Genomic DNA, 21,635 nt, shown 5'->3' with positions numbered 1-21,635 from the left:
GATGGCTGTGGCCAAAGGGACATGAAAGACCTTTACTCTCAGCTGAGTCCAGAATCAGTAGATAGCAAGGGGTTAATGTGGGCTTTTTCTAGTCATCACAACCTTCATGGTATCACATGAGCACCTTTCAATCATTTTTTGTTCCCCCTGTTGCCCACATTCCCATTAGCCTTATCTAGTTGAGCACATGGGGTCTTGCATAGTCAAAAGACCCTCAGCGTACCAGGGGAAAAGTAACACCACAACCAGCACCTAAGGAAAGTATTAGGGACAAAGTAACACCACGACCACAACTAGTATGTCCAGAGGGAGAGCTACCAAGCTGGTGAGGGGTCTGGAGAACAAGTCATATGAGGAGAGGCTGAGGGAACTGGGCATGTTTAGTTTGGAGAAGAGGAGGTTGAGGGGAGATCTCATTGCCCTCTACAACTACCTGAAAGGAGGTTGTAGAGAGGTGGGTGTTGGCCTCTTCTCCCAAGTGAATAATGACAGGACCAGAGGAAATGGTATGAAGTTGTGTCAGGGGAGGTTTAGATTAGATATTAGGAACAATTACTTTCCTGAGAGGGTGGTCAGGCACTGGAACAGCCTGCCCAGGGAGGTGGTGGAGTCCCTGGAGGTACTTAAGAAACGTGTAGATATGCTTCAGGGCATGCTCTAGTGCCCAAGATTATAGGGGTTTTTTTGTGTGTGTATGGTTGGACTCTGTGATCTCAGAGGTCATTTCCAACCATGACGATTCTGTGAATGTGAAGACTCAGAAAAAGCAGCTGAGACCTCACAACTGCCTGCCTGGAATTAGTCAGTGTTTCCCACACTTTGCAAACCCTCTGGTTCCCAGTTTCTCACACAGGATTGCTGGGATAACTTGTTTGGAGGATGAATTTAACACTGCTGAAATCTCATCTCAGGTAGTTTCTAATAACATAGTGGGTGAGGTTTATTTAAACCATAATTGCTTGCATTTCTTTTCCACATTACTCGCTTCGCTGCTCCACAACACGAGTCAATTTAAAGGCCTGTCATTAACTTAGCAACTCATTCTGCAAAGTTCAGAACTGGAGATGGGAAAAAGTTTTCTCTATGCTAAAAATGCACTTCAAGCCAGAGTGACTCTGATGCGATCCGATGGCAGCTCCTACTCAAAAGATGAGCCCTCGTAGGAAAACATGCAGTTTCCAAACAACCACTTTGATACCTGCCATTAATTGTAATTGCCTGCTCTCTCTTGCATGGTCTCATAGCTGCCTCCTACTCTTTGCTCCTTTTTTGTAATCGTTCCTGTTTGAGCACTTCCTTTTGTTGCCAGTCTCTTGCCCCCCTTCAGGACCATTTTAGAGAGATAATAAAATCCTTGTGCAGATAGAACAAACCAGATACAAACGACTATGTGAGTATATTTATGTTTATAGCATGAAGCCAGAGAACAGGCTGTCCTGGGTTCTGGTTTCCAACTGCAGCATAAATCCGTCAGCGAATATGTTACAACCCCAGAGAAGAAAGCAGAAACGTACGAGCAGACACTGCAGAACATCCACCAGAGCTCCACCTCAGAGGACTCCCTATCTCTTAATTCTCCAGAAGTGTGAAAGATGGAGGCTTTCACCCCAAATTGAATGAGCTGTCATTTCATTTTGTTGGTAAGGACTGCAGAAAGGAAGCATGGAGCCAATATCAGATAAGGAGTGTTAAGTACCTGGTCACATGCTTGAGGTCTTCCTCAGCCAAGGAAGCACCAGGACACCTCGGAGGAGTGTCCTGGGCACATGCTGTTCTTGCTGCCCCTCAACCAGCTGGCATTACTGGGACTCCATCCTCTAGTCTCCCATCCTTCAAGTAATTATTAATTGAGTAATATCATCCCCTCTCTGCCACTGAGGGACAAGCACCTGATTAGTGAACACAGAACAAACTTCCCTTTGCCAGGCTTTATGCACATTGCATTCACTGAACTACAGCCCTGTCTTGGGATGATAACAATTTCCTTCACCAGAAAGTCTGCAAATGGAAAACTGACACAGGTGGCTTCTCATAACAACAAAAGAGCCAGAATAAGATTATTTTTTTCTGTTTTCCTTTGAATGTCTTGTATGCAGAGCCATGCTAAGTACAAACCAGATGACAAGCTAAAAGGATCATTTTGGCTGACTCAGGAGTCCATTCCTATTATGGTGGTAAGAGATGACAGCAACATGTGCAAGAAAACCTTGAAAGGTTGAACTGAAGCCTTAATGTGAGATGTTCACATCTTAATAGACTTTGAGATAAATGGCCTTTTCTTGTCTTCCATATGGTTTTGCTTTCCCTATAGTAAGTGAATCATAACATTGGCTGAAGGAGAGGAGCTGTCTGACTGTGCTGAGCTGGGACAGGAGGCAAAAACCTGGAGATCAGAGAGAGACCATTTCTGGAGAAGTCATTGTGTTGATGGGGAATGACAAGATGAAAATGATGCAAGAAGTAACGAGCAGCACAGAAGGCTGAAGAGAGCCTGCCCAGAAGTTAGGGTGAAAGTCAATTTGGCTGAGAGGTGCCCACCTTCCCATTGTTCTTCACTCTCTTAACTGGGTTTGCACCAAACACCCTCATTAGTCACTGTGCTTCAGGCCAAGCACACGCTTCAGCATGCAGCTGGTTTGGGGTCTTGGTGGAATGGTTTAGGGGAAGGTTACCCATTCACCACTGACATCAGTGGGAGCTTTGCTGAGGATGTCACTGGGACCACGATCTCAGCGATGCTCCTGAGAAGAGGCAGAAGCAAAGCATGAATGGGCTCTGTGCCAGCATTATGCTTACACTACCAAGACTGCACGCCCAGGGTAAGTTAGGAGCTGCAAACACAATCTTTCACCCTAGCAATATTTTATACCTTAACATATTGGTTGTCAAGGTTAAAAAGATATGAAATACATATTAAATGCCAAAGCAATTGCATTCAATGAGAGGGCAGATCCACACTTCAAGAAGTCTTTGGTTTTATAAACCAATTTAGCCCAGGTCTATTAAGAGCTTTTCCTGGTGAAAGAGTGAGAGTATTTTCTCTGCTATAATCATATCAGCCTGTATTCTGGGTTAATGGAGATGAATATTACTGCCAGATTTTGTTCTTTCCCTGCATGTAATCTAATGCCAGATGGTTCTGAATGGGTATTAAATCCCCCATGTGCATGACCTCCCCGAGGTTTTTATCATTAGAACCTTAAAATAATTCAAGGAAAGCTTTCCCAAAGCCTGATCATAAACCTCCTAATGAGGGACTGAAGTCACAAAGAAAATCCTCTTGTTAATTCCTGTTTGGTGTTTTTCCCCCTTTATGACAAATAAGCAAGAATTCACAGTAACAGAGATGCTTTTAAACTGTTTCAGTGGAAAACACATAAAAAATGAGCATTCAGGTTAACAGTTCAGGTTCCCAGCAGGGTCCGGAGATGCAGTAACCGATCAGCCGTCTTCAGCCTCTAATACAGTAATGTCACCATCCCTCAAGGCAAGTAGAAGTTACTCTGTCAGTTAGTGACTGTTTTATTCAGTGTAACATAACACCTAGTGTCAGAATAAATATGATCCAGTGTCAGGAAAGTGGCTGAAAAGGGATCTCATCTATGTAAAAGTTCACTTACATAAACACCATCTTTACACCAACTGGAGTTCAGCAACAGCAGCTAAATTCCCAAAGATTTTCCTAAGAATTTTCTGCCCCTTATTTGCACAGAGTGGAAGGTATATTTTAATGATTTCATGTTTGGTTTTCTACTTGCTGTTTATTGCATTGCACCATGCCTTACTTGCTGCCTGTTACTTGAGCACATAAGACAAAATTGTTCATAGCCTCATGGGCTTTCTGTACTTCTCATTATCTGGTCATCCAAAAGCAACATAAGTATTCCCGCAGTTAAATCTCATGTTGTGAGAATAGGGAGGGGTGAGAAATAATCAGAAGAAGGTTAAAAAGTTTTTCCTAATTTTGGGACATCTAAACTGTCCAGAAAACTTGGTTCTCAGAAGCCTTTACACTCTGCATGCAAAACTCAACTCTCATGAATATCTGTTGCAACTGGGAATATGCAACATCTGCAAAAATCAATCCTTGGCCAAAACTACAGAAGTAGTCATCTTGAAAGAGCTTAGTTCGGCTGAGGAAACTGAATCCAGTTCATCAGGATGGCATTCAAATGCATGAGACCTTAGTCACGGGGCTATCCTGCCTTGCCCTGAAGTCCCAGACTTGCCTCCCATCGTGTAGGAAGAGGAATCTGACAGATAAATCCTTTCCCAGGATTTAGCACTAGAGCAGAGCCACCCAGGGTGGCAGGAGACTTACTGAAATAAATAAACAAACAAAACAAAAAACGAAAAAGGCTGCCTCAATACCCAGCAGCACTCCATCATCTCACCAACAGCATATCATTGTGCAGCACATAATTTCCTCAAACCAGAGACACTCTCGCACACTTAGAATCACACCCACAGCCACACAGACAGTGAGTTCACAGGCATCCACCCCATATGTTGGTGGAGATGCAGACAGTCCCTGAAAAGGTTAGGGAGAGGCAGGAACCCTTTGCCAGAACTGAGCCAGGAGCATGGAAGTCCCACCACTCACTAGAGAAAACAGCACTCCAATAGGCAACAAGTCAGTTCGTTAAACTTGTGAATGCAAGTCCAGCCCTTCTTACCTGAAACCCCAAAATGTCCTGCCCTCACCTCTTATCCAATCTTGTCTTCTTCACCCTAATTCCATCCTCTGCCTTATAGTCACTGTTCATGTCCTTGTGAGCTTCCTCACCTTGCCTCCAATTATCTATCCTGCATACTGCTCTCTTCATTCATCTCCACACCTTTCTTATCAGCCTCATTACCAGCTCATTAGCATCTCCCTGACTCCATTACTGCTCCTGCCCACCCACTCCTCATTCTCCCTCTGCTCACTGCCTTGCTTCTTCTGTGCCTCCACTGAGGGTGACTTGATGCCAATCACTCCCACCTCAAGCTGTCATCTGTCCTGCAGCAGGTATCTGGGCAAGTAAATGATGTGTTTACGTGGTGGAATACTGACAAAGACTTAGGGTTAAAGACTTTTTTTGGAAATTGGAAGAGATCAGAACCAGGAATGGCACACAAACTCAACAGCAGGCAGTGGTATTTGCTCCCATCACCACTTAGTGTCATTTTCCTTCCTCCCCCCCGGGCCATGCCCCAGCAGCAGCGTGGGCTGCTCAGGACCAGCACGGGAAAGGCAAAACCGGGTATGGAAGAAACTAATGACACTGTGCAGATTTCTTCATTCTGCAGCCAGCGAAATCCTGCCCTGAGTGTCGTGTTTTACAGCTGCATCCAAGTTATTTGGTATCCCAGGCCAAAAAAAAAAAAAAAAAAAAAAAAAAAAGCTGATGGTTTCTGTCCATTCCTTAGATGCCACATTTAAAATGAACAAAGGAGCAATGCTGCCACCAGCCCTCACCAGAGAGAGCCCTGGTGGGGCAGGGAGGACAGGCTGCTCTGGGTAAACCCGGTGCTGGGCCGGGGTATGGCCCACGGAGCCCCAGGATGCTCCATCTCTGGGGCTAAGGAATATTTCTGGCACGTCAGCCTGGCATCTCCACCGCGCCGAGCGCAAGGAGGGGGGCAGCGGGGGCGAGCAGAGCTCTGCTCCGCAGCACTTTCGAGACAAAGCGATTTTACTAAAAAAGGAACTTGGAGCACTTCAGTCCGTCGAGGGCTGCAGAGGCTGCGCCGGCTCTGTCTGCATCCCCACCGCAGTCCCTGGCGCCCAGGAGGAGGAGGAGGAGGAGGCAGCAGGAGAAAAATGGCAACAGGCTGCCTGCTTCCCAATAGGGGCTTGGCCACAAGCCACCCCGGGGATGTGGGGCAGCCCACAGCGGGGTTGGGAGAAGCAATCTTGAGGTTAAACCCAGGGTTTGGTGGCTGGAGCAGCAGGCGACTGCAGGAACTGGCTTCCTCTGCTTTGTTCTCCTTCCTCCTCTCACTGCCTATTGACACTGTACGTTCTCCAGGGTATGGACCCTCCTTCACCATGTGTCTGTCACCCACCCGAACCCCGGGACCCCGCACTCACCGGGGACCCGCCACCACCTGGGTACTGCCGTGGGTAACAGCACAGCTCAGAAATAAAGTTCTGGCTACATGGAAAATATTCACAAATTATAACATTTCCCTTTATAGCTGTTCTGCAGATGGTGTTTGGAGATCACCATAAAGCATGCTTTCTTTTTCTTTCAGTCCCTCAGTGCAACTTGACAAGTTTCGTGTTTGGTTTTTGGTTGGTTTTTTTTCATAATATGTGGGCTTAGTTTATGTCACTGAGCACTGGCAAGGACAGAGGCTTTTAAATTGCAGTAATCTGAATTCTAGAAATAACAAGCTACAAAGGTCTGTGATTAAATGTGGAGCGCACGATATCTGCAAAAACAAGTACTCTGTGTTCTTTAAAAGATCGTTTGGATAATAGTGACATAACCTGAGTACCCGATCGCGTCCCATTTAATCAGCAAATATGCCTCTGGAGCAGAACCATCTAACTTAGGAGAAGAAACAGGAGTACAGTCACCATCAGTAGGAGAAATTAATGCATTCCACTTAGACAAAGATTAATTATAAATCACTCCAAAAATACATTTGCTCCAAGTGGGAGTACACACTCTTCTATTCATCAAGTTGCTTTCAAATAATCATTAAATATTTTAAGACAGAAGACAATTTTGTTCACCCAAAATAAACACTGTTAGAAGTTACAAAATGAGGACCACCTTTTTTTTTTTTAACATCTGGAGCATTTTGACCAAGAGTAGTTGCCTGAAAGCAGGACAGGCAGAACATCTGCTAGAAGAAATGCATATAGGTGCAGAGGACTCTCAGAATTTCAGTATAATTTTTCGTGTTAGAGTTTTCCTATCAGTGTTGATTTTTCCATATCATTTTTATCCTAAGTTCACCAAATGAAATTAATATTTCCTACTAATTTTGTCCTGTTAAGGGCCTCAGCTGAAGTCTCAATGGCATCTCAAAGGCTCATAAAGCAGATTTAAAGCCAAAAGTCACCTCAGTTGTGTGTTTTGGGGAAAGAGGACCACAGTGGTTTCAGGAAGGGCATGAATAGCTGACTTAGTAAGGTCCTCCCTTGCACAGGGATCCTCCTATTGAAAATGCTTCAGAAGGAGGATTACTTTTTTGCTTTGGTTGACAAATACGTGCTGAAACAAACTGGTTTATTAACAGCAGGCTTGGCTCCCCTGCATCGCCACTCACTTGCTCTTCACTTTCCATTTGTCTCTGGGTAGTCCCTGGTAGACACATCCAGGTGGCAGTGCTCTGGTAGAACATTTCTTGGGGTAAGGCACTGTGTAAGAACAAGAACTTAGTTAAAATAAAATTACTTTGTCATTTACTAGGAAAAAAGAAAAAGTGTGAAATTAAAGGACAGCAGGAAGCAACTCTGTTACCAACGGGAGAATATTATTTTTTTATTGAATCCATGTATACAGAAAGCTTTTCCTGTGAAACATCCCCCAAACCATCACTCCATATTCATGGCTCAACACTCCTGGTGGGACAGGAATGAGAAACTCCTTCCCGTTTGCTTTGCAGGGCCAGGGTGAGGCACAAAGGCGGCAAATATCACCATTTAATCAGCAGAACCCCAAATGTTGTTAAGGTTGAATTCACAGCTACCTTTATCTGGTAGACTAAGAGATGGCCTTCTAGTTACAACATTTTCAGCAGTCCTCCTTTTCTCCAGTATTAAAGAATCTTATAATTTAAGGCCCAGTCCTTATCCAGTCCAAGCAGTGCTTCCACTGATACTTTTTCCATTACAAAATAATGTTCTACCCAAACATACTTTGTTTGACACCAATAAATCAGGGCAGCTCTTTTAATCATAGCCGAGACTGAACTAGGCCAATTTTCTTTTTTTTTAAAGCTTATAAAATTTGGTGACTTTTCAAAGAAAACTTTTTTTTTTTTTTTTTTAAGTGGCACAGTCCAGCACTCCCTGTTCCTGGCAGCAGCTCAGAAGTGCTCTGAGAAATGCATCTCTTGTGGCAGTTCTGACCCAAATGAAATCAAGAAACCTTGGAAATCTCATGGGAGATGGATTTTTGTGTGTTTTCCAATTTAAACAGGTGGAGATAAACCAAGATAACTGGCTGAGACAGATCTGCAACATGTGGAAGGTTCATCTATAACTAGAAATGCCTGCCTTTATTTTTATGGCCTTACCCTTTCTTGAGATATGCCTCCAAGCACTTGATTAACGGTGGAGGGAGTTATGTAAATGAATGAATGGGGAAAATAGATGTAGTAGAAAGAAGCCTTCATTCTTAACTCTGACAAATGCTGGCTTTCCAAAGGAGAGATTATTTTAATTGGCCAGCTAGTGCTTCGGGGTGGGTTTGAAATGACAGGGAAAGGATCTTCAAACACCCAGCAATTCCGATGCTTTTCCCAGGCAGCAACAATTATAAACAAACAAACAAACAAACAAACAAAAACATAATGCTTGTTTCTGTTACTTAGATGTTTCAAATGTGTTGCTTCAGATCAGCTCTTAAGTTCTTCTGCCAGATTCACATGGCAAAAAGAGAAATAGACAAAACCTTTACCTTCAGAACTGCTTTCTGAAGCCACACCATGGTTTATTTTATGACTCCAATATACTCTGTATTTCTTTTACTCCATTTCTTCATTACCACCTCAACATTAGCAAGTGTTGCTAAGTAACATTCCACAGGCCCCTATAATTTTGCTACATGACTGCACTATAACCACGCATTAATACTTCACAAAGGCAGTAACTATCAGCAATAACCACTATATTACTTTAAGGGAAACCACGGTACTTTCTCATTATGGCTGTACGCGCTTCCGAATTGCACTAGTCACCAGGGGAATCCACCATTGCTGGAGGCTGAGATGAATAAATTCCCTGGTGGATTTACAGAAATATTGATGCTTCTCTCACGTAATGGATGTGTGCAATGAACTTAGTTGCGACTCATTTCCTCTGCATATTAAATAGCGAGCGCATCGGTTCACGCTGCTGCTGGCTGGGTACTTGCCGTGGCATCACATGTCCCCTGTAGTTGCTCTATGGGCAGGATTGGGAGGGCATTGGTTGAATCAGCAGTGTGACAGGAGGATGACTGGGGCATGGTGGAGATCTCTGGTCAGTCCTAGGGGCTCTTGTAAACCGCTTCTCCATGTACGATGCCAAGATGTCACCACACAGAGCGGCTGCGAAGAAGATGGTCTTGGGAAGCTTGGCCCCACGGTGCTTGAGTTGTGGGTCAGCCCTTTGGGTGTAGATGGAAAAGAGGTCAGTAAGGGCAAGAAGTCCTGGAAAAGGTCACCTACAGAAACTTGATATCCTAGAAGGTTCAACAGCAATAGGAAGCCACTTATCTGGAGACAGGTGGCATAAAAAGACATTCACCAAGAAATATTTTAGCTTAACACCTGCCTGAAGTGACTCACTGGTCTTAACCAGCAAGGACAGAATGAAAACCCACATCTCCAACAAGAGGTGATGATGATGATGGAGTGGAATAAAGCAAGATACTCATGAGCTGGGTCCCAACACACACAGAGTTCAGAGGAAGTTTTCTGCCCGCATAAAATTTGAGAAGTCAGACATTTAATTACCGTGAAAAAAAGAATCATTTTTCATCCTTTTCATTCTGTGGTAAAAGAAACTAAAGGAAAAACAAATATCTTTAATAATTTCAAAATTTTTCATCAATCTCAATTGGGCAAAATGAGCCTTGCAGGAAGTTCAAAAGCTCCAGTGGGACAAAAAAGGGCTCCAGGGATGCTGGGCATTGCAGAAACATTGTTCAAATTGTGCCAGATAACATCTGTCTCAGCCTTAACAATATTTCACTGTTAAGCCTGTTCTAAAATTGAGACTTTATGTGTGCATGAGCGTGTGTATATTTGTGCATACACCTGTATATATAGAGTACACGTGCATGCATGCAGCAGCACACACACGCACAAATGTGTCTGATAGCAAAGGAACAGAGACCTTCAACAGCTATATACAGATTTAATTTCATACCTAGAGTTTTCCCTGTTTTGCTTGGTTGAAGGCCTACTATTTACATGTTTCATTATATAATTAAGGTTTCCTCTCTCACAAGGAACAGACTGGTTTGCCACGTTCAATAAAGTAATGAAACATAGAATAAATCTTTCTAGTGGAATAGCTACATGATACTAAACCCATGTTTTATCTTATCCCCATCATGTACTACAGCTTCTTTAAATGTATCTTTGTAGCAACCAAACTAGTCATAAATTAGTCATGATGATATTACAGCTGAATTTAATTTCAAAGTCTCTCCGCAAGTTGTTAAGGGTTTCTTGCCTAGGTCACTCCTGAGGAAATGTGAAAACTCTGGTATGATTTATGAATATTGTTATACTACTAGAGTATAAAGGGCTATAGGGAATACAAGCACATAAACTCTGTTTAATTCCGTTCCAATAAAAATTTCATTTCTTATAGAAAAATAAACATATAAATCAATGTTTAATGATTCTGTTGTTTTACTACATAACTTATTATTTGCCTTTAAACATCCAAGCCAAGTAAAATCTGGGACCCTGCTCATTTGTGTTGAAACATTAGTAGTTAGCAATTAGACATATTCTGCAGAGGTTCCTTCCTTCAATGGTATTCATAATGCAACGTAAGAGAAGAAAGTCCAGGAACAAAAGGCCTGGCTTCTCCTTTCCCTCATGTATAAATACATTAGCCCTATTATTAACAATTTTTTCAATGTAAACTTTTTTTGTTCTGAAATTTGCTCAACTGTCTAAGGAATAATTAGTTTCCTAAAATTACTATACCATCAGTGTTCAATTTCAGAGATGCTGTTACCTCGAGACTTGTTGAACAGGTCTCACGGACATACAACTTCTGTTCCCCTGATCATTTAGCCTCTCCCCATTTTTGGGAAAGAGCCTCATCAGTATTAATCCCTTTCAGTTAATGGAATGGCAAATGGCCAATAGCAAGGAGAACATGTTAAAAAAATTGAAACTTTGGCCATTTTTGCGAAATCACAAGCTAATCACAACTCTAGACTTGTATTTATCCCCTGCTGAAGATCCGGCTCTGTTTTAAGAAACTGAAGTTCACGGGACTTGCACACGTAGGAACATGGTGACATTTTGTGGGGTCTGGTCACTGCTGTCTGTAAGCACCATGTCCTGCTGGCTTTTGCAATACCATGCAATGAAAATATCCCTTGCACTAGTGAATGGGTACTAAGCTATTATCATTTGTCATTTATCATAAGTGCACATACATTAGTTTTTCAGAAATATTACACACACTTCTTGATTACTGGGAGGCACTAATCTCCAAGCTTAACCAGGTTTTCTCTTGGACATATTGCTTGACCTTAGGTGAGTCATTTAATCTCTCCTTCTCTCCCTGTTTTGCTAGAAAAGTAGGATAATAGTGGTTTGCCTCACCTGCTGAATAAGGCAATATTCAACACAAATAGCTGTTGAGAGATTAATATTTCTGAAGTACTCTGTTGCTAAAAAATGCTGTCAGTCCAAAGTGTATGCCACTATAATTATGGTATACAATAGAAATCAGGCAGCTAGGCATATATTCTTGTGCCAGCCTTTATCTCTGCTACCTGACTTCACATGGACATGTCCAATAGAGAAAGGATTTGAAAATTAGAGTGTCCTTGAAACTAGACTAGAAACTTTCAGCCAATGGGGAATATCCATCAACGCCTGCCTGGGGCTACTACCAGTTTTTTCTAGTTGGCTCTGTCTGATTTTGTTGCTTCGCGTGCCAAAATCCACATTTTGGCTGGTAAAGGACAAAGGGACAGCTTTGAGAAAAGCATGATGGTAGGTCAGGGTGAAGTGGGGTTTGAAGAGACCTTTCAGGGTTTTGGCTCACAATGTCTGCTAAAGCCACACACCTAATGATGGTAGAACAGGAGGTGACAATATTCCTGGCATCTCTCCACACCTGTCATCCCATGCCTGACAAGGGGGCCCAATGATCTGCATTGCAGCCACTTGGCAATAAATTATAATACATAACTATTCTGTTTTGATCGAAAGTCACAGAGAAAGGGTGTCTGTCCCATCTTTTTTCCATCCTCAGAGAAAATATAAATCTGATTTCCTGAGGTCACCACTACATGCATGACATCAAAGCCTTGTACAAATCTTAATGCAGAGTGGGAGGAGCAAGAGAGAGCAGAAAAGTATTTTTTCCTTTTAAGTTATAAAGGGCTGAAGTTTTAGAATGAATGAGATTGCTCTTACACTAAATACCTGCTGCCTCAAATCTCTTCCCTCTCTCTTCTGTGTCTCTTTAGCTGTAACTTTCTTCCAGCTGGAAAGTGCCCTGAACATCAGGAACAAGCAACAGCCTGTGTGCTGTTCAGTCACAGCTGGTCCAAGGCATTTCTGAAAAATAAAGTCACTTTGTTCCCACTGTTGGGGACAAAGTGAAACAGTGGGTGAAATGAGCATTTTTTTTCCCCACTCCACATTTCCCCAGGGAATTCCTCCAGATTTCTCAGCATTCACCCAGGCAATATCGTGATGCAGCTGTACCATGTTATACCAACTGAACACATGTCCTCACTGCCCTCCAGGTTTGTCACCTTTGAGCAGAGGACAGCATTAGACAGCTGCTTTGGCTAAAGCAATTGGCTTGGGTCAATTTGATTGCATGCTATTTTATTATGTAGATGAAAAAACACAGGCTGTTAAGCTTTCTATAAAATGAACAAGAAAAAAAACCAACATAAGGCAATATTCAACACAAATAGCTGTTGAGAGATTAATATTTCTGAAGTACTCTGTTGCTAAAAAATGCTGTCAGTCCAAAGTGTATGCCACTATAATTATGGTATACAATAGAAATCAGGCAGCTAGGCATATATTCTTGTGCCAGCCTTTATCTCTGCTACCTGACTTCACATGGACATGTCCAATAGAGAAAGGATTTGAAAATTAGAGTGTCCTTGAAACTAGACTAGAAACTTTCAGCCAATGGGGAATATCCATCAACGCCTGCCTGGGGCTACTACCAGTTTTTTCTAGTTGGCTCTGTCTGATTTTGTTGCTTCGCGTGCCAAAATCCACATTTTGGCTGGTAAAGGACAAAGGGACAGCTTTGAGAAAAGCATGATGGTAGGTCAGGGTGAAGTGGGGTTTGAAGAGACCTTTCAGGGTTTTGGCTCACGATGTCTGCTAAAGCCACACACCTAATGATGGTAGAACAGGAGGTGACAATATTCCTGGCATCTCTCCACACCTGTCATCCCATGCCTGACAAGGGGGCCCAATGATCTGCATTGCAGCCACTTGGCAATAAATTATAATACATAACTATTCTGTTTTGATCGAAAGTCACAGAGAAAGGGTGTCTGTCCCATCTTTTTTCCATCCTCAGAGAAAATATAAATCTGATTTCCTGAGGTCACCACTACATGCATGACATCAAAGCCTTGTACAAATCTTAATGCAGAGTGGGAGGAGCAAGAGAGAGCAGAAAAGTATTTTTTCCTTTTAAGTTATAAAGGGCTGAAGTTTTAGAATGAATGAGATTGCTCTTACACTAAATACCTGCTGCCTCAAATCTCTTCCCTCTCTCTTCTGTGTCTCTTTAGCTGTAACTTTCTTCCAGCTGGAAAGTGCCCTGAACATTTTGGATACTATCAGGAACAAGCAACAGCCTGTGTGCTGTTCAGTCACAGCTGGTCCAAGGCATTTCTGAAAAATAAAGTCACTTTGTTCCCACTGTCGGGGACAAAGTGAAACAGTGGGTGAAATGAGCATTTTTTTTCCCCACTCCACATTTCCCCAGGGAATTCCTCCAGATTTCTCAGCATTCACCCAGGCAATATCGTGATGCAGCTGTACCATGTTATACCAACTGAACACATGTCCTCACTGCCCTCCAGGTTTGTCACCTTTGAGCAGAGGACAGCATTAGACAGCTGCTTTGGCTAAAGCAATTGGCTTGGGTCAATTTGATTGCATGCTATTTTATTATGTAGATGAAAAAACACAGGCTGTTAAGCTTTCTATAAAATGAACAAGAAAAAAAACCAACTGAAACAACAGCTTGGAGATAAAAAGCCCTAAAGTTCCAGAAAATGTCAACTCCAAGAAATGTGGTGGGTGTCAAAACCACAAATTAAGCTTTACATTCATCTACACCATCTACGTTTGTTCTGAACAATGCTCAATGGTGAGAGCTGGGAACCCCGTGAGTGCTGCCTCCCACTGCGGACATGCCTCCCATTCCAGGAGCCACCCCTTCCCACAGATGTCCCTTCCCATGGATGTCCCTTCAAAGCCACTGTCTGTTCTGAGTGGCACCAGGGAGCAGTTTTACTTCCTCTTTGCCAAGCCCTTTCCAGCACGATGGAAGTGGTCCTGGCTCCAACACCTGGGGGTACCTCTCGAGCCAGCGTATGAAGAGGTACCAGACCTGGTCATTGGATATGGTCCTACCTTTTGCACTGCAGAAATTTGTGGGGAGCTGTGGAAGCCACTGCCTTGCTCCAGATCTTGTCAAGGATGGAGGCTGGCTCATTAGCCTTCACTCAGAGAACACAGGATTCATCCAACGCAAGGAGTGAGACAATAATCAATTATTGTTTCCTATAATAAGTCAGGAAATGAGGGAAAATGTCAGTTATGTTGCTATAATATTTGCATAATACCATTCATTAAACACCCACTGATTTTTTACTTAATTTCCAGACTACAAAAAAGAAATAAAATTAGAAATTTTTCAGCAAACTCTTCTCCAAAATTTAACCAACATTGTTTGTTGTTTTTTTTTTCTGAGCAAAAAGACTGTTCTGACAAATGTAAGGCACAAAATACAAAATCTATTGAGCGTGAACATCCTCAGCTCTGCAAGATCTCTGTAGTGGCTGAAGGTATTACAGAGGCTATAATGCACAGAGTGCTTTAGGAGGAGAAAGTGCTTTTGAACAAGCTGCGTTTTAATATAGTCAGAGCAGTAGAAACTATTTTAAAAAAAAGCCTTTATATACGTTTGGTTTTATGCAATTGGCAGAAGATCTCACTGAATCAGCGAGTGGAAATGAAAATTGGTATATAAACCTACTTTTTCTATGTCCTAGGCTGTTTTGGAAGTTAATCTAGATGCTATTACACCCTGCAGAGATGACAACTATGTATTAGGACTTAAAATCTTCAATCCTCTCAGAAAATATTATAAAACTCACTTGCACCACGATATTAAATGAAAACTAAATGCTTGCCCACCTTCAAGACGATCTCAGAGAGGCTGGATGGCAAGCATGCTTAAATCTTCCAACTGAGATTCAAGCAGTTAGAAGGAGCTACTGAATTGCTGGCAACATGAGCTAATGTTGAACTAATATGAACTTCATGCGAATTTTCACATTTGCCAGAATTGGGCGAACTTGTAGTAACAGGCTTGTCGGAGACCTGCCAGGGGAGTCTCTCTGGCAGGCTGTGAGCTGCAGCTGGAGCTTCCTCTTCTGGAGTTTGCTCCGCAGTCAGGACACGCTTGCGCCGCTCAGCTATAAACTTTCAGCTGGAGAGGAGAGGGAAAGGAACCCAACAGCCCCGAAGCACCTGAATGTCAGGATAATCCCAGAGCAAAGTCAAACCATTGGTGAAACTGCAAAAGTGAAAAGTTTATGGAGGCCCAGACCGGGCCTAAGCCCATCTCGTCTGGGCTGAGGAAGCTGTGGGCTCAGGAGAGATGAAAGCACGGAGTTCTCTCATTTTAATGAGTGTCTGGGCTGCATGTAGCCAGAAAGGCATCTCCACCCCTGGATGAGAAAACCCACCACCTCCATGGAGCCACATGTGGAACTCAGCTCCCATCAGACAGCAGGTCAGTCTGGCCCTCTTTTACTACCTACTTGACCACTGTCACAGCAGTGAGGCAAGTTTTACAGGGAGAAAGGACACCTGAAACCCTTTAAAAACCAAAGAAAAGCCCAACTGGAGAAGCTTCATCAGGTACACAAACGAGTCCAACAAAGCACATTACAGTCCTCACAAACTTTGCCTCAGCAAAACAATATTTGGGCTTGTCTCGTTTTCAGCTCTCCCAAGTAAAGAAGCTGTCGTTGTTCCCTTAAGAAAGCTCTTCCCAGTTGACTCTCAAGAAGATTTCCCTGATATTTTGCCAAGAGTTGGATAACAAATGGCCGATGAAACAAATAAAAAGATCAGGCCAGAAAGAAGAGAGGAAATATTTAAAAGGAGGAAAGGGACAAATGAGCCTTCAGAGAATATGAGCTACAGAGAATGAGCTGAGTTTGTGTCTGGTACATTTTGCTTCATTTCCAGTAATTCATGCCCTATATGATTTCTAGAAACAGATAGATCAAACATTTATAAAAAAACACAACAGTGGAGCCATTGCAGCCAATGAAAAAGTGGATCCAAGATGAGTGGGGAGAAGAAGACAAGATTTCTAAGTTTTGACAGTCAAACTAAATTGTCACTGGGCCAACACAGAGTTTTCCTCTTCTAACTTGGGCTGAAAAAAACAAATAGGATTTATCTTCTGTCCCTGATCTCTCTGTCCGGAAGATTCTCCCCACCACTGCTACTCTGCACTGGATGGTCCACAGACCTCAGCCAGCACCTTTGGCTCAAGATCCTCATTTCCTTTTAGGAGTTGAGCAATGTTGAGTGCATGCTTAGAACTAGCCAAGCTTCCAAAGACAAAGTCACCCAGCAGATGGTCTGAAAAGCAGCAAGGCTTTCAGCGTGTCCACTGCATGATCTCCTGGCAAGGTGGTGCCATCACTGCTGTCAGGCACTTGGAGAGAGACAGCAAGCACATTGCTGACAGAGACCAGGCAGTCCAGACTTGACACTGGAGAGGATTTTGGAGGAGATCAGAAGCACAAAATATAGTAGGAGAGAGGGGAAAAAAGACAAAGGGAAGACAGAAAGAAAAAGAAAAGAATTATAAAAAAAAATATGCTGTGTTAAATTTGCATATAATTGACAATAATAAAATAATGCACATTTACAGCAACGTTATGAATGAGCAGTAGCTGTTTATTAGCAGCATCTTCCTAGGACCATTTCCCACATCTGTGTTTTCCATTAAGACTGAGTAACAGCCTCTGGAGCACACGCTGTTCTGTGTGTGTCTACCCAGTGACTGTGAAAATCAAAACTGTCTGTTACACAAATATTGGGAAATAATTCTCTAGATAAGCTGTGCATGTATTCACAAGTAAAATATGCAGCCATACCAGTCTGCACACACAAAACACTCAACGTGCAAAAGAGGAGCTCAAGGCAGGTCAGTACTTTGGAGGAGACCAAGCTCTTAAGTGGTGACGCCAATCCATCAGAACCATCACTGCCAAGTGACAGCGTAACGACAGCCGTCCAAGACAAGCCAGGTCTTAATTTCTGCTTGAGCTCGTTTCACCAACTTCCTCAAGTCCCTCATCCATGAATGCAGAGTATAACTCAGACAGGAACACTCTTATTCTGACCATCTAATACATCGTTCAGGGAACCTCAGGTATTATTAAACTCTATAATAAACTATCACATTTCTACCACCATCTGACAAAAGTCCCCTAGAAAGTTGAAAATGGTATCAGTAGCAGAGAGTTATTTGCCTAATAAAGTTTTCATGTGATTGACATTTTTGTTGCAGTTTGGTACAAAGGGAAAGACTCGATCTCACACCTACAAATGCAGCTTCAGGTCATAAACACCAACTAATTACCAGGGGTATTGCTCTACAGCTCAAGCAGACTGTAAAGAATGGCAAACTTTCTAGTTGTTGCAAGCAGAGATTATTACAGCTTATTAAATCAGTTCACTGTTACCTCATCAATTCTCTGTTTCTGTGCAGTGATTATTTTTTTCTGTGTTAACAATATCCATATCAATGTTATAGACATGGTTCAGATCAAGAACGTTAGCAGGAAAAGTTCATTCAACCTCTGGTTTTCCTTATCTCTTTTCAGGTTTTGTTTTCTCTTAGGTTCAAAGACACTTTCATTTAAAGAAATTATTTCCTTTCTTTGGGAGGCTGAATCAAAAGCCGCTAAAATCGGTGAGTGTCTTTCCATTAATTTAGTGGGGCTTTACATTAGACTTTCAATTAGAAACAGTAAGCGTAGAAGTATAAAGAAACTGAAGATAAAGGAGAGGGGAGCAGGAGGTGGAAATGTTTCATGAACATTTACAAACCTCTAAGGTTTCATTTGGCTTTATGTTAAGTTTAGGTCAAAGGTTTGGGTCAGCTTTTGTTCTCCTCAGTCCCCATTTGCTCTGATCTTCTTTTCCAGAGCGGGAATCTTGACAGATGCGCTGTGAAAAGGGAAAAATTGCTCTGAAAAGCTGGACTCAAGACCTGCTAGAAACGGAATGATGAGGCAACCGCTTTGCAGTTTGTTTTCTTGTCACAAAGATGGCAATTCCCCCAGCCAAAGTAGCGCAGCATTTGAGTGAACCCTGCAGATATTTTAGGGAAAAGTAATTAGAGGTCCACATTACTATTAATGTTCTTGCTTGGCATCTCCTGCAACTCACCTCCATGGTGACAAATGGCAAAGCTGAGTTTTAGGACAGTGCCATGCCCTGAGGTTGGGCTGGGTTTGCCACTTTTAAAACTATTTACTTGGGGGCAGTATTTTCTTGACCAGTAGCAAAAAAGCAGTCTCCCACGGGGAGATGGATCACTTGTCCTCCAAAGGTCGTAGGGCTCCAGGATGGCAAAACCACCATCACAGCCAGACTTTCCTTTGCATTCACAGGAGAAGGGTGAGCAAGAAGAGATTTTGGCACTCATGACAAAGAGATACAAATGAGGTAACTCCATAAGGAGAGATAGTATCTTCAGGTTAATTTATAATAGTTTTTTTTTAAATTTCCACATAATAAAAAGTAGGAAAATTAGAGCAGCTTCCTGGCATGTCTTCTGGCTAACTTCAAAAACTAAGAATATATTGAAAACAATTGCTGAATGTAACTGAATTATGTTAATCAATTGGGCAATTTAAGAGGGCAAAAGGGAAATAAAGGGTAGCTGGTACCTGGGGAGGAAAGAAGGATGTTAGCAAGCAGAGCTGATAAAATCACTAGCCCTGGGGGACAGCAGGACAAACAGGCAGCTCTCAGCCCCGAGAACTGAACGTGAAGTCACAACACAATTTCCTTCTGCTTCATCCCCAGATCCCTGCTTCTGCCTCATGTCCCCGTTCGTCCCCACCTCAGCCACACCAGCACGAATGTCTGCAAGGCCACTCTCTAACCCAGGCCACCGGAGCTAACATCAAAACCATCTGCTCTGCTTGGATGCAGGCTTGCTGGATGGGACTGGCACATTACACATGCTTTGGCTCCGAGTCATCCTGTTAAACTGAGGTATTCAACCACCGACTTAGTCCTTAATTTCCTTAAAATCCCTCTCCAGCAAGCAGAGGGAGATGGGCAACCCCAGGGGCAATCCCTGCTGCTGGAGATGTCATTTTTCTCTCTTGCCACTGGCTCCAGAGGGAGGTGGGGACAGGCCACCCTGCTCAGCCCAGCACCTCACAGCCTCCGTTCAGAGACTTTCTCATCCCCACACAGGGGTAGGGAGAGCAATGTGGCCACAGAACAACAGAGACAAAAATAGGTTTCTGACCTACTTCTTGGCAATAAGCAGCAGTAAGAGCTGCTGCTGGAGCCCAGGGGGAATAAATCATAACCACGCCAACCGCACGGATGGGTTGGTGAGCTGGGAATGACATTGCTTCTCCAAGTTGGCTGTCCTGGCTTTCCTGTTTAAGCCTTTTCTCTCTCTTTTTCTCCATCCTTGACACAAAGACCTGGACAATTTCCCCCTCCCCATTTCATTTCTGTTGATGGCACATTTTCTCCTGTGTTTATGTGAAACAACATTATTTGCCATGGTTTTAAAATCAGCTCAGGACATAGTTGCTGTCTCATGACACCTCTTTTGGAAACAGCACTTAAGAAACATTTTCCGCCATGAATATTTGAAGAGTGTTACATTCAAGTCACTTTCAAATACGAAATGTTTTTGCATCTCAGGGAAATTGTGCTGTAATACTGTAATCCTTTATATTAATTGTTTCCCTTTCTGATTTAAATTCAGACTTACTGTGGATTTATATTATTACTTTTCATCAATAACAAGTACTTTCCACACTAGCAGGCTACCAGTGATGGATGCATTGAACAACAGAAAATACCTATTCCTGGAAGATTTTTTCCCTAGACATTTATTTTCTATTATTATTTCTAGACAATGGTTTTAATTATCAATATTCTCAAGTATTTAATCTTCCACAGAAACTTCTAATATTTTTAGGTCATATTCCTTTCAAACACCCAAATTATTTCCTCATGGAGGCTAATCTGGCTCCATGGGAGAGCTTTTACTCTTGCTTTCTCCCCTGGGATGGTTTATACCAGCTTGGCTGCAGCCCTGCTCTGAGCAGAGGGACCGGATGCTGTACACTGCACACATCCAAGCAGTCCCGTTGTAATCAATTAGTAAGATGAGATAATTTAAAAGAAAATATTTCCTTTGTCCCAAACAAATAACATTTTCATTACTCATTTCAATTGGCTAAAGAACAAAACCAAAGCTTTTTCTTAATAAAAAGTGTATGGTCTTAAAGAAAACACCACCAAAACTAAAGATGTTGGAAATTTTCTTGCTGGGAAGGGGCACAATAGAACCGGTGGGAGTTTTATCTTTGGGTCATGAACACTTAGGGACAACTGAGGAATTCTCATTGAAAAAATTAAAACTCCCCTGAGAAAAATAGTGTTACCCCTGCTGACTGGCTCCAAAGAAGAAAAAAAGTTGCAATTTTACCCAACGTGTCCCCTTTGCTTTCCATGTCTGGAAAGATGTGTTTCCCTCAGGGTGATCCTGTTGCTGCCACATCCTCCCATATCGGTGTAGCTCTGCCCTGAGAGGTTTCTCTCCGTTGTGTTGCCAGGATGCTCCTTGTACCCCTTCTGTAAACAAACAGGAAAGGTCTCAGCAAGATCCTTTAAGCTCCACTTGCACAGAGCAGTCTTTTTCCATTACAGGAAATCAGGGAAAGAGGACTCAGCCTTCCCTTTGGTTGAGAATCACAATTCTTGGACATCCTATAGTCACGGTGGTTTAGGGTACACTCAAAAGACCCCAGTACATCCTTAAAACAGTTCCTGAGCTTGCTTAGCTTTAAAAAACAAGAATGTTGCCACAGTTATCATTATATCTTTTGGGTTACAATTTATGAATTTGTTTTTTTTTCTTTTTATATAAATAAGCCCATACCTGTGCATATACTCACACTTCTTCAGAGGTCTGGAGGAATTACACGTGAATGGTTGTTGAAATTCAAATGCCATGTGCTGGTGCTGGAATTCAGAGCCAGCTTTCCGGGATTAGATGTCCCTGGCTAACCTCAGCTGTTTGGAATTATTTTGGAGCTTGGCCCTGGCAGGTGAGGGGGGACGACAAGGAAGAGAACAAAAAGATTTCTCTCTCTTCTGCCCCTGCCTCCTCCCTTCTCAGCACCGGCCAAATGTGGTTTTAATTCAGATATACAAATGTCATCTTC

At 42.6% G+C, this 21,635-nt stretch overlaps 1 long non-coding RNA gene across 1 annotated transcript; it reads right to left on the bottom strand.

Annotated features, from left to right (window-relative positions):
• Nucleotides 1-7,497: 7,497 nt before the first annotated feature.
• Nucleotides 7,498-21,350, bottom strand: LOC106890717. The gene is made up of 4 exons (XR_001412560.1): nt 20,897-21,350; nt 18,256-18,375; nt 14,527-14,676; nt 7,498-9,311 (listed from the first exon to the last, which is right to left on the bottom strand). It is a non-coding gene; the product is annotated as an uncharacterized LOC106890717 (long non-coding RNA).
• Between the last annotated feature and the right edge of the window lie 285 nt (nt 21,351-21,635).

The sequence above is a fragment of the Calidris pugnax genome, unplaced genomic scaffold (assembly GCF_001431845.1).
Source record: "Calidris pugnax isolate Ruff unplaced genomic scaffold, ASM143184v1 scaffold81, whole genome shotgun sequence".
Lineage (NCBI taxonomy): Eukaryota > Metazoa > Chordata > Aves > Charadriiformes > Scolopacidae > Calidris > Calidris pugnax.
The sequence above is the reverse complement of the archived record's forward strand: the minus strand, read 5'-3'. Positions and strand labels throughout refer to the sequence as shown.